Below are 16,805 nucleotides of genomic sequence, written 5' to 3'. Positions count from 1 at the left end.
CACTTGTAAACTCTTATCTTTTGTGTAATAGCCATCTTAACCGGTGTGAAGAGATTTCTCATTGTAGTTTTGACTAACATTTTTGTGGTGATTAGTGATGTTGATAACTTCATATATATATATATCTGTTGGACATTTGTGTATATTCTTTGGAAACTATCTATTTAGGTCATTTGTCCATTTTAAAATTGACTTGTTTACTTTTCGCTACTGAGTTGTAAGTCCTTATAGATCACAGACATTAACTCCTTATCAGATACTTGATTTGCAAACATTTTTTCTCATTGAGTAGGTTATCTTTTTATTTTGTTGTTCATTTCTTTGGCTGTATTGCCTTTTTAGTTTGCTGTAGTAATACTCCATGGGGTTGCAAAAGAGTTGTACATGACATAGTAACTAAAAAACAACAATAAAACAAAAGTAATACTTGTTTATTTTTGTTTTTGTTGTTTGCATTCTTTGTGTCATATCTAAAAAGTTATTGTTGAAACCAATGTCAAGGAACTTTTTGCCTATGTTCTTCTAGGAGTTTTATGATTTCAGGACTTACATCTAAGTCTTTCATACTTTTTTCCTTAATTTTTGCATATGATTTAGGAGAGGACTCCAGTTCATTCTTTTGGATAGGATATTCAGTTTTCTCATCACCATTTACTGAAGAGACTATGTTTTCTCCACTGAGAGTCTTAGTGGCTCCCTTGTCAAATATTAGTTGACCATATGTGTGTGGGCTTATTTCTTGGCTCTTGATTACATTTCCATTAGGCTATGCACCGATTTTTATGCCAGTACTATACTACTTTGATTACTATATACTACAATTTTATAGTATAGTTTGAAATCAGGCAGTGTGATGCTTCCAGCTTTGTTCTTTTTTATCAAGATTGCTTTGGCTATTTAGGGTCTTTTGTGGTTCCACACAAATTGTAGGATATTTTTTTCTGTTTCTGTGAAAAATACTATCGGAATTTTGATAGGGATTTTATTCACTATTATAGATGGCTTTGGGTATTATAGACATTTTAATAGCATTAATTATTTCAACTAAAGAACCTGATATTTCTTTGCATTTATTTGTGTTTTCTTTAATTTCTTGCATCAGTGTATTATTATAGTTAGTGTTTGGGTCTTTAAATGTGCAATTTCCTCAATCTGGAAGGTTGAACTTTTATTCAAAGATAATTTCTAATTACACTCAGCTTCCAGTTTGCATGTGACACTGTTAGGACTGTCTTCCCTTAACTTCGTAGAATAATTATATCTTGTTATGCATTGTCTTCATTTTCTGTAGCTTTCTTTCATAGCACTGAGAATGTTGGTAATGAAATAATTATTTATGTATTTACATTTTCATCTCCTCCACCAAACTGCGTGCTCCTCAGGGCTACAAATTTTATCTCCTTTCTTTCACGGGTGCTCTATCCTTTTGGGTTGAGTCCTGCTTTTCACTAATATGGCTTCCGGTCACCACTCTAATTCTTGTTTATATCACACTGTGCTATGATGTTTTCACTCGCTTTCTCTGTTCTATATAAGGATGTGATATAAGACACAGATGCAGAACTTCTTGAGGGAAAGGATCAACTACATCTTTAACTCTATTACCATACCATCTAACTGAGTAATTGGAAAATAGTAAGGCCATTAATAAATACTTGACTAATGAATGAGTGAATGAATGACTGTTGTATTGTGTGATTTTTTTTATATTTTAGGGAAGAGATTCTGATTTCAGAAATTTCAAATATATAAAGTACTAAATTCAGTATTTTTCTGAATTTAAAAAATAGTCCATTCTTTTTACTCAGATATCACTGAAATTCATTAATGTTATATCTATTTTAAACCAGATTGTCATGAACAATCTATAGACTAGAAGAAAACATAGGAGAAAACATTTGTGATCTTGGATTAAGCAGACATTTCTTAGATACAATATGAGAAGCATAATCCATAGTAGGGAAAAAAAAAAAGACTGATAAATTGAATTGCATTGGAATGAAGACTTTTGCCCTATGTATGACATGGCTAAAAGAATTAAAAGACATAGACTATGAACTGGGAGAAATTTCTGAAATCACATATGTGATGAAAGACTTGTATCCAGTTTACATAAATACTCTCAGAAGGCAGTAATATGAAAACTATATGTCCAATCTTAAAAAAAAATGAGCAAAAGATTTACAATGACACTTTATCAAAGAAAATATACAAATGGCAAATAAGAACATGAAAAGATGCTTAACATTTTTATTAGGAAAATGCAAGTTAAAAACCACACTGTGATGCCACAGTAAATTTATTAGAATAGCTAAAACAAACATACAAAATAAAGATTCCAACTGCTAACAAGGGTGTGGAGCAACTGAAATCCCCATACATTGTTTGTAGCAAATCAAAATGGTGCAGCCACTTTTCAAAACAGTTGTCAGTTTTTTGTAAAGTTAAACATACTCTTACCATACAATTCAGTTAGGTTTTTACCCAAGCCAAATGAAATTTTATGTCTACACAAAAGTATATATGTTAATATTCATAGTAGGTTCATTAGTAATCACTGAAAACTGGAGTCAATCCAAACTGAGGTACATTCAATCAATGAAATACTACTCAGTGAAAAAAGAATATACTCCTAGTACCACAACAACATGGATAGATCTCAGTTGCATTTTTCTGTGTGAAAGACCACAGACTTAATAGACCATATACTACAAAATTCCACTGATGTAACACTCTGGAAAACATTAAACTATAGGGATGGAAAAAAGATCACTAGTTGCCAAGGACAAAGTGTGTGGAAGGGGTTGATTACAAAGGGGCAGGAGGAGATTTGGGGAGATTATTGAACTGTTCCATTTTTTTCTCCCTCTCTTAAAAAAAAATTATTTTTAACACCAAAAACTTAAAAAAAATTGGTTAATAGCTGATTAACAGCATTGTGATAGTCTCAGGTGAACAAATGGACACACATATATGTAAGGTTGAATTCCCTTTACTAAACTGTTCCATATTTTGATTGTGATCATGGTTACATGACTATATGTCTTTGTCAAAACTCAGAGTGGCACACTAAAAGGATGATATTTACTTTATTATACTTTATTACAGGAATGAAAAAAAAGTTAGTGGCAGATTTTTTTTCTTTCTGAATTATTAATACTTTCAAAGTCCATGTCTTATGATCATGTGCCTTCCCTGTTCTGAATATATGCAATGTTAGCAATGTCAGCATGTATCTTGCATGCCTGTTTTAAGAAGAAATGTAGGACAAATTATAGATTTAACTAGCCTTAAATGTCATTTAATAGTAGAAGTCATTAAAAGCTATTTGACTAATAGCAGCTAGAAAAAGAATCTAGATTCATACCAGAGCATTACATTGCTGAGTGGCTAGATTCCAGGTAAAGTGATTGATTATATTATTGAGGAACACATGTTTTACTGGTCTACCTATAAATTATCCTCAGCTCCAGGGCTACAGTAATAGGTTTTCATTTCAGAGCATTTTTCTCCATTTAAAATTCCATGATTTTTTCAGTCTAATCCTTTGCCCACTTCTATATTATTCATTTGTGGAAATAATTTCTATTTTGTATTATTTGCTAGACAACTACCATCCAGTGAAGTGAAAGTCACGCAGTTGTGTCCGACTCTTTGTGACCCCATAGACATAAAATCCATGGAATTCTCCAGGCCAGAATACTGGAGTGGGTAGCCCTTCCCTTCTTCAGGGAATCTTCCCAATTCAGAGACCATCCAGTACAAGTGCCTAAAATGCTGGTAGTAATTATTTGAATGACTTTGTTAGGTAGTTAGAATAGGGAAAAGGAGTCCAGAATGGCGGCGGCTAAAAGATAAGGAAGAAAAAAGCCTGCGAAAATAGAACAAAGGAAGGCCTAAGGACCGGAGTGAGGACCTCAGGTAGAACAAACAACACTCCTGGCTAACCCAATTTACATAGGGCAGGCCCAGGGGGAAAAGAAAAACATATAAAAAGAGGAGCCAAAGGGATCTCTCTCTCTCTCTCCTGCGCGCTGGGGTGCTCTTCGCGTCTTTGGGTCGACATGCCCTCACGCCTTGAGGATGGATTTTCCTGTTATTATCTAAATAAAATAGAGCTGTAACATGGAGCTGTAACATTGATTTGTCTAAAAGCTATAACACGGTCCGTTTGAGACCTGAGAGCTATAACATGGCCTGTCCAAGACCCGAGAGCTGTGACACGCCGAGGGCTTTAATGTCCATCGCTCCAAATCTTTGTTGTGGATGAGACAGAACCGAGGAGCATACACTCGCCTGACATCTATGGTGCCATGACTCGGGTTTAACCTGGCTGTTACAACCTCAGCACGGCCCTCCACAAGGAGGAGGCCAAGCTCAGCAGGAGCCCAACTCAGCGAAGCTCCTGTGGTAGAAGCTGAACGTGAAGAAAACCCAGCGCAGGGGAAGTGACAAGAGGCCCATCGTGCTGGAAACCAGGACAGCGAAAAACGAAGTCAGCAGAAAGCTCACACAGCTCAGTCTCAGATTCCAGAAGACCTCCAGTTAAAGTAGGAGATCCTCACTCCTATGGCTGCAGGGACATATGCCTAACAAAATCTTAATTCCTTTACAATCTCTCGTTTCTTGTCTCCTTGAACCTCCCGCAAACAGGCAGGCGGCAGTGGGCACAATTGAGGGACTCTGGAGAGGCTACTCCTCAGCATGTCCCAAAGGCGCTATCTGCTGAGCCCCAGTAGCTGTTACACAAGCCTGTGGGGGTTCTTCTATCCTTACTCTTCTTTGTACCAAGGATCAGACCAATGAAAACTGTGAGCACCGGTCAGATATTTAGCAAATTTTCCGGCAAGCTGTGAAGGGGACTCCTTGGCACGTTTTTCCCACTGCTTTTTCCTCCTGTCCTTCAGCTCTCTCTCCCAGGGATTGAGTCCGACCAAAACCCAGGAGGCCCAACTTCAGGACCTAATGAAGTTCAGGCTCTGATGTCTCATTGCAAAAATTCAGTGAGAGACAAAGCAATAAGTGAGAAGTGGATTTGTTAGGATTCAGAGAGAAGTGCCCACTCTACAGGGTACTGGTACCAGGCGACGAAATGCAGCCTGGCTAGGTTTTGCGAGTGGGGTGAATTCATATGCTAATGAGTGGGAGGATCATCCCAGCCATTGGGGAACCACTCACTCCTCTGTCTTTTGACAGTGTCTTAGAGCTGTTCTGCCATCTCTGGGTGTGCCTTTTGGCTTACAGGTTGGGGGTTAAGGTTTACTTGAATTTGACTTGTCATCTTGGACCCAACTGATCTTAATTGGTTTACGTTTATGTCCTTGTGCTATGTCATTCTTTCAAAGGTTGTGCTCTGCCCCCTTCCCTCCTGTTTCATGCTCTTTTCCTCAGCCCCATCCGGGCCCACACTGTCGCTTCTTCAATCTTATGGAGGGACAACCAGAAAATAGCTGGTCCTTGGGAGGGAAATACTGTATAATATCTAATCCCTCTAGATATTCAGGCCTTCATCTTCCACGTTTCCTATAACATGTGCAACACCAACATCTCTCAGTGAACCTGCTATGGCGGGCTACAGGCACACAGTACCTGCTAGAAGTTCATCAGTTGGCATCCCTTTAAAGGCAGTTAGGCTTCCATGGATAATGTTTGCCACTTTGGGAGTTAGCCCTGCAGGCCGTTTGGGCCCAAACCCTTGCCACCCTTCTCCTAAAGTTACAAACATATCCCTGGATCAAATCTCCACTCCACTTTTATGGAACATTTGGTCTGTTGCCTCTTACCAATTTGTTCTTGAGCCAATTACTGACTCCTACAATCAGGACCCTGCCCCCTTGTAGGCAACATTGCTCCACCAAGCCTACTGTTAAAATACCTTAATGTCCCTAACCCGGCCAGATAACCCACTCCTTTGTCGCTACTTCTGTTATTACCTAAAGTGGGTCTATGACAACAAAGTGTTTACCATTGGAGACACCCTAACCTGCTCTTATGGAGGACTAGGGAAAGAAATCAGTAACTTACAATTCCTTATAGTAAGAGGACAAGGCTTATGACTGTTACACTGTTTCCCAATCTCAGGGCACAGGCTTGGATTGCTTTACATCATGATATCTATTCCCATCCACGGTGGACAAACCAGCAATGAGTTAATATTACAACCCGTTAATCCTACCCAGCACTGGTCATGCTGGAGATCTTGGGGACGCCCAACTCAAGTCTGGGGGTCCCAGAAGGTCAACCTGCCTTGATCTGCCTAGGGATCTGGCCCTCAAAAGGTTGTCACGCCTCAACCTGCTCAGGGATCCGCCAGTCCAGGGGTCCCAGGAGATTGTCACGCCTGGACCTGCCCAGGGACCCAATTCTCGGGAGGCCATCATGCCTCGACCTGCCCGGGGATTTGATCTCCAGGAGTCTGTCATGCCTCAGCCTGCCTGGGGATCTGCACCCTGACCCAGAGACTCCTGGCTTTCAGGTTGAAACAGTACTGGGTAAGATAAGCTTCAAAAAGACTCACCCCTAAGGAAGTCCACCCACGGAAATAGAATGAGGCCTATTAGTTTTTTTTTTCTTTTTCTTTTCTCCCTGTCATGACTGTCTTTCAGATGGGAAATAACCAATCCACTTCCCGGCAGATGCCCTTGAGATGCATCCTTGATAACTGGAAGCTGTTCGATCCTCTAACTCTGAGGAGGAGTCACTTAAAATTCTTTTGTGCCACTGTGTGGTCACAATATCCACTGGGGGACAAGGAACACTGGCCTGAGGATGGGAGTTTAAATTACAATACCATCCTGCAACTAGAATTATTCTGCAAAAGACAAGGAAAATGGACAGAGATCCCCTATGTCCAAATTTTCTTCCGACTAAGAGATATAAAGGAACTCTAGCTTAAGTATGAAATTGTTGTACACCCTAAAAGTGAGCCCACTAAGCAAATGGTATTAGGCACAGGCAACCAAGACAAGGACCTCCCCCTCCCCCACTCCATGAAGGCTCACCTCCCACAGCTCCCGAGTTGCCTGGTGCTCCTTCCTTGTATCCAAACGTGCCCGCATTTTGTGGAGCACCCCCTCCACAAAAGCCAGCTAGAGTATGTCCCTTAGTTGAAACTGGAGGAGAATTCAGACCAACCCAGGTCCATAAGCTCTTCTCCCTCTTAGAACTAAGACAGATCAAACAAGACCTGGGAAGCTATACAGATGACCCAGTCAAATATATAGATACATTCCAACATATTACCTTGACATGGAAAGACATCATGGTCATATTTAGCCAAACTTTATCTGACCCTGAACATACTAGGGTCTTAAAGGAAGCCCGAAGTTATGCAATGGGGCTTCACATGTCAAGTAATGGATATCCAGTAGGGGAAACTGCAGTGCCCTCCTCCGATCCTAATTGGAATTATAATGACCCTGAGCACATCTAGGAAAGGGATCATTTTCTAATCTGTGTGAAGGCAAGACTGAAAGCAGCCCAAGAAAAAGTAATTAGTTATGCCCGGGTCTCAGCAATAACTCAGGAGCCCAATAAGAACCCCATTGCCTTTCTGGAAAGGCTAAAAGAGGCCCTCCAAAAGTTTACCAATCTGGACTTAGACTCTTATGAGGGACAGGTGATTTTAAAGGACAAATTCCTGTCCTAATGTGCATCAGATAACAGAATTAAGTTACAACAGCTACAGCAGCAGGACCCTGCTTCCTCTTTAGATGAGATGGTCAGATAGCCACCAATACCTTTTATAACAGAGAACAGGAGAAGGAGGTCAAGGCCCAGGAGAGGGAGAGAAGGAACGAGACAAGGCATGCCCAGATGCTGGCCGCCCTCCAGAGAAGCCCTATGGCAAACCCCGAGTCCTTGAAGGACAAGGCATGAGACAAATGCCTAATCTGTAGACAGGCGGAGCATTGGGCCAAAGAGTATCCAAACCGTGACAAGTCTCCTAAAATGGCTTGCTAGAAATGCCATCAACTGGGACATTGGGTGGCACTCTGCCCTCGGGACCCAAGAGCCTCAATCAAGGTCAAGCGCCAAGCCTTCCCTAATGATGGTTCAAGAGGACTGAAGCGGCCCGCTCCAGCCAGCCCGCCTGTCACAGATAACCATCACGGGGCTGGAGCCAAGGGTACAACTGGATGTGGCAGGTAGGTCCGAGAATTTCTTGGTTGACATGGGGGCTACCTACTTTGTTTTGATCTCCTACTCTGGAGCCTTCTCCTCCCAAATCTGTACCATTTTGGGTGCTACAGGAAAAAAAATACTACTAAAAGATTCACCCAAGCACTTCTTTGTTGCTGGGATGGACAAATATTTTCTCACCAGTTTCTGGTGGTTCCTGAGTGTCCTACTCCCTTAATGATTAGGAAGAGACATACTCACTAAACTGGGGACCACCCTTGTGATGGGAAGCTTTTCAATCCCTAGAGCCCTACAGCTCCTGGTTACTACTGAATAACCCATTACACCTTCTCCAATAGGGAGGGACCAAAAACTATGGAAAGACAAAATTAACCCCCAGTGTGGGACCAGGGGAGTCCTGGACGAGTCCACCAAGCTGAACCGGTCATCATTGTCCTCCGAGATCCCACTCAGTTTCCTAACCGGAAACAATGTCTTCTCAAAAGAGAGGCTCATGAGGGACTACAGCCTTTAATAAATAAATTCCTTGCTTGTAGGCTATTGGTCCCCATCAATTCTCCATGTAACACCACAATCCTCTCAGTAAAGAAAAAGGCTGGAACCTGGCGAATGGTTCAAGATCTCCAGATCATAAATGAAGCTGTAGTCCCCCTCCATCCCACAGTACCCAATCCCTATGTAATCTTGGGAAAAATCCCACCCAGTGCCAAGTGATTTACAGTCTTGGATCTCAAAGATGCATTTTTTTGCATCAGTTCAGTTCAGTTCAGTCACACAGTCCTGTCCGACTCTTTGGGACCCCATGAGTTGCAGCACACCAGACCTCCCTGTCCATCACCAACTCCAAGAGCTTGCTCAAACTCATGTCCATCGAGTCGGTGATGCCATCCAGCCATCTCATCCTCTGTCGTCCCCTTCTCCTCCTGCCCCCAATCCCTACCAGCATCAGGGTCTTTTCCAATGAGTCAACTCTTCACATGAGGTGGCCAAAGTATTGGAGTTTCAGCTTTAGCATCAGTCCTTCTAATGAATACCCAGGACTGATCTCCTTTAGAATGGACTAGTTGGATCTCCTTGCAGTCCAAGGGACTTTCAAGAGTCTTCTCCAACACCACAGTTCAAAAGCATCAATTTTTTGGTGCTCAGCTTTATTCACAATCCAACTCTCACATCCATACATGACCACTGGAAAAAACACAGCCTTGACTAGATGAACCGTTGTTGGCAAAGTAATGTCTCTGCTTTTCAATATGCTATCTAGGTTGATAATAACTTTCCTTCCAAGGAGTAAGCGTCTTTTAATTTCATGGCTGCAGTCACCATCTGCAGTGATTTTGGAGCCTCCAAAAATAAAGTCTGACTCTGTTTCCCCATCTATTTCCCATGAAGTAATGGGACCAGAAGCCATGATCTTCGTTTTCTGAATGTTGAGCTTTAAGCCAACTTCTTCACTCTCCTCTTTCACTTACATCAAGAGGCTCTTTAGTTCCTCTTCACTTTCTGCCATAAGGGTGGTATCATCTGCATATCTGAGGTTATTGATATTTCTCCTGGCAATCTTGATTCCAGCTTGTGCTTCTTCCAGCCCAGCGTTTCTCATGATGTACTCTGCATATAAGTTAAATAAGCATACAGCCTTGACGTACTCCTTTTCCTATTTGGAACCAGTCTGTTGTTCCATGTCCAGTTCTAACTGTTGCTTCCTGGCCTGCATATAGGTTTCTCAAGAGGCAGGTCAGGTGGTCTGGTATTCCCATCTCTTTCAGAATTTTCCACAGTTTATTGTGAACCACACAGTCAAAGGCTTTGGCATAATCAATAAAGCAGAAATAGATGTTTTTCTGGAACTCTCTTGCTTTTTCCATGATTCAGCAAATGTTGGCAATTTGATCTCTGGTTCCTCTGCCTTTTCTAAAACCAGCTGGAACATCTGGAAGTTCGTGGTTCACATATTGCCGAAGCCTGGCTTGCAGAATTTTGAGCATTACTTTACTAGTGTGTGAGATGAGTGCAATTGTGCGGTAGTTTGAGCATTCTTTGGCATTGCCTTTCTTTGGGATTGGAATGAAAACTGACCCATGACCAAGGTAAGAGAAACCCAAATAAGATGGTAGGTGTTGGGAGAGGGGATCAGAGAGCAGGCACAATGAAACCATAATCACAGAAAACTAGCCAATCTGATCACACAGACCACAGCCTTGTCTAACTCAATGAAACTAAGCCATGCTGTGTGGGGCCAGCTAAGACGGGGGGGTCATGGTAGAGAAATCTGACAGAATGTGGTCCACTGGAGAAGGGAATGGCAAACCACTTCAGTATTCTTGCCTTGAGAACCCCATGAAGAGGATGAACAGGCAAAATGTTAGGATACTGAAAGATGAACTCTCTAGGTCGGTAGGTGCCCAGTGTGCTACTGGAGATCACTGGAGAAATAACTCCAGAAAGAATGAAGGGATGGAGCCAAAGCAAAAACAATACCCAATTGTGGATGTGACTGGTGATAGGAGCAAGGTCCAATTCTCTAAAGAGCAATATTGCATAGGAACCTGGAATGTTAGGTCCATGAATCAAGGCAAATTGGAAGTGGTCAAACAGGAGATGGCAAGAATGAACATCGACATTCTAGGAATCAGTGAACTAAAATGGACTGGAGTGGGTGAATTTAACTCAGATGACCATTATATCTACTACTGTGGGCAGGAATGCCTTAGAAGAAATGGAGTAGCCATCATGGTCAACGAAAGAGTCTGAAATGCAGTACTTGGATGCAATCTCAAAAAACAATGTGATCTCTATTCGTTTCCAAGGCAAACTATTCAATATCACGGTAATCCACGCCTATGCCCCAAACAGTAGTACTAAAGAAGCTGAAGTTGAATGGTTCTATGAAGGCCTACAAGACCTTTTAGAACTAACACTCCCAAAAGATGTCCTTTTCATTATAGGGGCTGCTGCTGCTAAGTTGCTTCAGTCGTGGCCGACTCTGTGCGACCCCATAGACAGCAGCCCACCAGGCTCTCCCGTCCCTGGGATTCTCCAGGCAAGAGCACTGGAGTGGGTTGCCATTTCCTTCTCCAATGCACAAAGTGAAAAGTGAAAGTGAAGTCATGCCCGACTCTTAGCAACCCCATGGACTGCAGCCCACCAGGCTCCTCCGTCCATGGGATTTTCCAGGCAAGAGTACTGGAGTGGGTTACCATTGCTTTCTCCTCATTATAGGGGACTGGAATGCAAAAGTAGGAAGTAAAGAAACACCTGGAGTAGCAGGCAAATTTGGCCTTGGAGTACGGAATGAAGCAGGGCAAAGGCTAATAGAGTTTGGATTTTTTTTTTTTTTTTTTGCATACCACTGGCTAAAGAATCCCAGTATCTTTTTGCCTTTGAGTGGAAGGCCCCAGGAGAAAAACAACAGATGACTTGGACAGTATTACCTCAGGGGTTCAGAGATAGCCCCCACCTGTTTGGACAGGCCCTTAGCCATGATCTCCCAGATCTGGACTTGGGACCTAAGGGAAAATATTACAATATGTAGATGACCTATTAATCTGCTCTCCAGATGAGAAAAATGCCTAACAACATGCAATTCAGGTTCTAAACTTTTTGGCAGAAAGGGCATATAAAGTCTCCCGTGCTATGGCACAGATGGTCGAGACAAAGGTCACTTACCTGGGAGTTCAGATTACACACAGGTCCAGGAGGCTGTACTCTGATCGGGTACAAGGAATCCTCCAGTTGCCCTCCCCCATGACTCAAAAACAATTGGGAGCTTTCCTGGGGCTAACTGGGTATTGTAGAATCTGGATACCCAACTATGGTCTAATTGCCCAGCCCTTATATGAAAACTTTAAGGGATGAGATGATTCAATCCCACTGATGTGGGGAACTCCTCAAAAGAAGGCAGAGGCTACACCAAAACAGGCCTTAACTCAGGCACCTGCCTTGAGGTTGCCAGACCCAGAAAAAGCATTCCAACTTTATGTCCATGAAAGAGAGGGAATAGCCTTGGGAGTGTTAACTCAAAGGTTGGGATCTGAGCCCCAGCCTATATCTTGCTTATCCAAGAGGCTCGATCCAACCACCCGAGGCTGACTCCCCTGGCTTTGTAATCTTGCAGCTATTGCAATCATTATAGAAGATGCTTTAAAACTCTCCTTTGGAGGCAAACTAACTATTTTATCAGCCACCAAGTAAAACAACTCCTAAATGGGTGAGGCCATTTATGGATGTCTGATCAAAGTATCCTCAGATATCAAGTAATGCTGAAGGAAAATCCAGGCCTCACTATATCCTCTTGTGAGGTTCTTAACCCAGCCACCCTCTTGCTTACCCCCGAGGGCTCTCTCCCCTTTCACTCTTGTCTAGAAACCTTAGACCTCTGGACAAAACCCCGAGAGGGATTATCAGAAGATCCTCTGACCAATCCTGAGGAAATCTGGTACACTGAAGGAAGCAGCTTTGTCTTGGATGGAAAAAGAAGAGTCAGGTATGTAGTAGTCTCCAATTTTGAGATCATAGGGGTTAAGCCTCTGCCACCAGGTACTTCAGCCCAATTAGCCGAGCTCATAGCCCTGACTTGAGCTTTAGAGCTGGGAAAAGGAAAAGAATAGCCATTTACACTGACTCCAAGTGTGCCTTTCTGGTGCTACATGCACATGCAGCTATTTGGAAAGAAAGGGGCCACTTGACCACCTGAGGGTCCCCAATCAAATATGGTGATCAAATTCTTTGACTCTTGGAGGCAGTCCATCTGCCCACTGAGGTTTCAGTCTCCCACTGTAAAGGACACCAAAAAAGGAGCATGGAAGTGGCACGAGGGAACCAAGCAGCTGATCAGGCAGCTAAGAGAGAAGCATTACAGAACCATGATCTAATAGGGGTTGCCACCTTAGTTACACAGACTAATTTGCCAAAAACTCCTTCATATACTGAAGGTTAGACTCCTAAAGCTAAGAGCGAGGGCTTTCAAGAAGATCATATGGAGTGGTTCGAAAAGGAGGGCCTCCTTTTTCTGCCTGGAAATCTCCAATGGAAGTTGGTTAACTCCTTACATGCCACCACTCATTTAGGGGAAAAGGTCCTCCAAAGATTACTAGAAAGGTCCTTCAGAGGAACAGGCTTCCAAACAACTATAAGACAAGTGGTCTCCTCTTGTCCCACTTGCCAATGAAACAACCCCCAAGGAGCTTGAAGACCCCAGCTGGCCCAGCCCATCCAATGACATGGGGCCTACCCAGGAGAAGACTGGCAGATGGACTTCACCCAGATGCCAGTTTCTCAAGGGTATAAATAACTATTGGTCATGATAGATACATTCACAGGATGGATTGAAGGCTTTCCCACCCAGACTGAGAAGGCTGAAGAGGTGGTAAAAAAAACTGCTCCATGAAATCATTCCAAGATTTGGTCTGCCCAGGTCATTACAAAGTGACAATGGGACATCATTTACTTCTAAGGTCACCCAAGGGGTCTTGAAAGCATTGGGCATTACTTATTATCTCCATTGTGCCTGGAGGCCTCAATCTTCAGGAAAAGTAGAAGAAGCCAACCAATTCTTAAAATCAGCGATAAAAAAGATAACCCAGGAGACCTCCCTGGATGGAAGGAGGCTTCTCCTCTGCACCTGTATTGCCCCTAAGGAACAGGTTGGTCTTAGTACTTATGAAATGCTATAGGGGAGACCTTTTGTTTATGTCAATGACCTCTTCCTAGATCCAGAGGTTCAGACCCTCCAGTCTTATACCATGGCCATTGGACAATTCCAACAGGATATACGCTTGTGGGGTATGAACCAGGACCCAAAAGATTCTAAGGAGTCACCACTATATGCTCGAGGGACTCAAGTCCTAATTAAAATCTGGAAAGATGGTTGCCCAAAGGCTCAACTCCAGCCCATATGGAAGGGCCCCTACTCTGTAATACTTTCTACCCCCACAGCAGTTAAGGTGCCAGGACATGACTCCTGGATTCACTACTCACAAGTCAAGTCGTGGAAGAAAACAGAAGAGGACACTCAACTCACCTGTGAGCCCCTGGGAGATCTCAGATACTTATTCAGGACTACCAATGAGTGCCATTCTAATGAACACCCCCAAAATCTGGTCTCTGGGGATAAGATTTCTCAGGATAACTCTAAAGAGCCAACACAGCTTGGCAGGGATAGTACTCCAAAACAGATAGGAGATAGATCTTCTGATCCCTAAACAAGGAGGGACTTGAGCCATCCTGGCGATGTGATGCTGCTTATGATTATTGCATTTAGTGTTAATTGTCTAACCTGTTTTGTCTCTGCCCAGGTCAACAAGCTACAACATGCAGTGCCAGTTCAACAAAGTTGTAAGACTACAGCAGACCACGAAAAATATCACTTACCCTTAGATGGACACCTCCATAAGGACTCTGAGGCCTGAGACTAGCAAGAGGGGGAGGCCCAATGCCCCTTGCTGTCCTAGTTCAGCAGGAAGTAGCCAGAAAGACCTCGATGCCCCTATTCCCAAAGAATTGAGCGTCCTGTCTCTTGAGGGGGGAATGTTAGGTAGTTAGAATAAGGAAAAGGAGTCCGGAATGGTGGCGGCTAAAAGATAAGGAAAAAACCTGGGAAAATAGAGCAAAGGAAGGTCCAAGGACTGGAGTGAGGACCTCAGGTAGAACAAACAACAATCCTGGCTAACTCAATTTACATAGGGCAGGCCCAGGGGGAAAAGAAAACCAAATAAAAAGAGGAGCCAGAGGGCTCTCTCTCTCTCTCTCTCTCTCCCCTGAGTGCTGGGGCACTCTTCTCTTCGTGTCTTTGGGTCGACATGCCCTCACGCCTTGAGGATGGATTTTCCTGTTATTATCTAAATAAAATAGAGCTATAACATGGAGCTGTAACACTGAATTGTCTAAGAGCTATAACATGGTCCGTTTGAGACCTGAGAGCTATAACACGGCCTGTCCAAGACCTGAGAGCTGTGACACGCCCAGGGCTCTAATGTCCGTCACTCCAAATCTTTGTTGAGGATGAGATAGAACCGAGGAGCATACACTCGCCCGACAACTTGTTTCTGAGGGAACAAAAAAGAATGTGGAGGTCTTTCTTTAGCACATTCTCATTTCAGGGGGAAAGGTCAACAATTCAGATAAAGTCTATTTCATATCTCTGTCGGGCTCACAGGGAGCCAGCCTTACTGAATTAGTGAAAATCTCTCCAATTTAGAGTAAGGGGCAAAAATTCTTCTGGAAAGGTATGATCTTCAGTGTTTGAGATTACTTCGTTTGAATACATACACATGTTATTTATTAAACTAAAAGATATTTGCCTTCTAAGTGATGACATTTGTGTTTTCATTTCCATTTCCTCCAAGATTTCTACCAATGAGTAACCTTTATTGGGTTGAAGGAGGAAGAGGGTGTTTGAATGACATTCAGAAACATGCAGTCTACAGTGGACCAGCAGAGTGGTGACTCGGTTACCTCCCTCAGGCCATTGGCCATACATGGTGGTTTTTCTGTGACAAACTCTGCTTCCTTCAGTAGTTTCCACAACCCAAGTCCTTGTCTTTTTCATCATATTATGATAGCCTCCCCTTCTCTCTGTACTCCCACACATCCTCATGCATAGATACTTAAACAATTTCCTTTATGCACATCTTGATTTCTTATCAGAAATCAATATTTTGAAGACTTTTTTTTTCTTCATGGAGTACTATCATTTCAAAATCAAAATATTTTGCAATTGTTGAAAACTCACAGAAATATTCCATGCCTGAGCTGACAGGAAATTGTAATCATATTGTCAAGCAATTGCTCTGATTGTGGCAAAGTGAGAATGTTAGATTACATGTGTCAGCATGTGAAGATAAGGGCTGCGCAGTGAACAGCATGTTGAAGGCTTGATAGGAGACGGGGAGTTTATCGCTGTAAACCGCAGCCTGCTGTCGACAGTACTGCCACCTCAGCATTCCTCCATTTGCATTAGGAACCCTTTATGATCAATAAAGTGTCTCAGTTGAACTATTTGGAAAGCATTCTGAACATTCCTGGAAGAGCCTGTTCTGTCAATTAATTTGTGATAATCTGCAAGCCAGGGTTAAACAACGAATGGTTTCAAATGGGTGATATCGGTCCATCTTTCTCAGACTGGATCTAATAGCATTAATACATTCATTTCATATGAGCGACTATACAGCAAGAGAATAAATGCTTTTCTGCTAAAATGGATGAAATCCTTTGGTAGCCAGTTTTCTTGGGTATTGAAAGATTTATTGCCAATCTCTCCTGGTTTTTCCCCTGGTCACAGCAAGACCCTTAAGGTTCTTCATCACCTTCCTCTCCTCCCATGGCGACTTGCAGCCTCCACCAAGGTTATCCATTATTCAGAGCCTCAGTGTGCTGCAGCTACTTCCACAGCCTCATCACTCAGCATCCACTGTGTCTTCTTCCCCAGAGGCAGGAGAAGGCTGTGGAGTTGACGTCAGCATGTGCTGGCTTCATTCTTTTATCCAAGTTGGCAGTCAGGTATTTTAAGGTGCTATATTTATTATTCAGTTGCAAAACCAGGGCGATTTCTGTGACTGATATTGTGGTATATATACTAGATGTTTATTAAATAAATATATATTTTATGATGTGCATTATTTATTAAACTAAACATTATTCTACTCGTGTATCTTTTGGGCCACTCT

The sequence above is a fragment of the Bos grunniens genome, chromosome 3 (assembly GCF_055505025.1).
Source record: "Bos grunniens cultivar Pamir isolate PY7600 chromosome 3, Bosgru_T2T1.0, whole genome shotgun sequence".
Lineage (NCBI taxonomy): Eukaryota > Metazoa > Chordata > Mammalia > Artiodactyla > Bovidae > Bos > Bos grunniens.
This window is presented reverse-complemented; position numbering follows the sequence as displayed.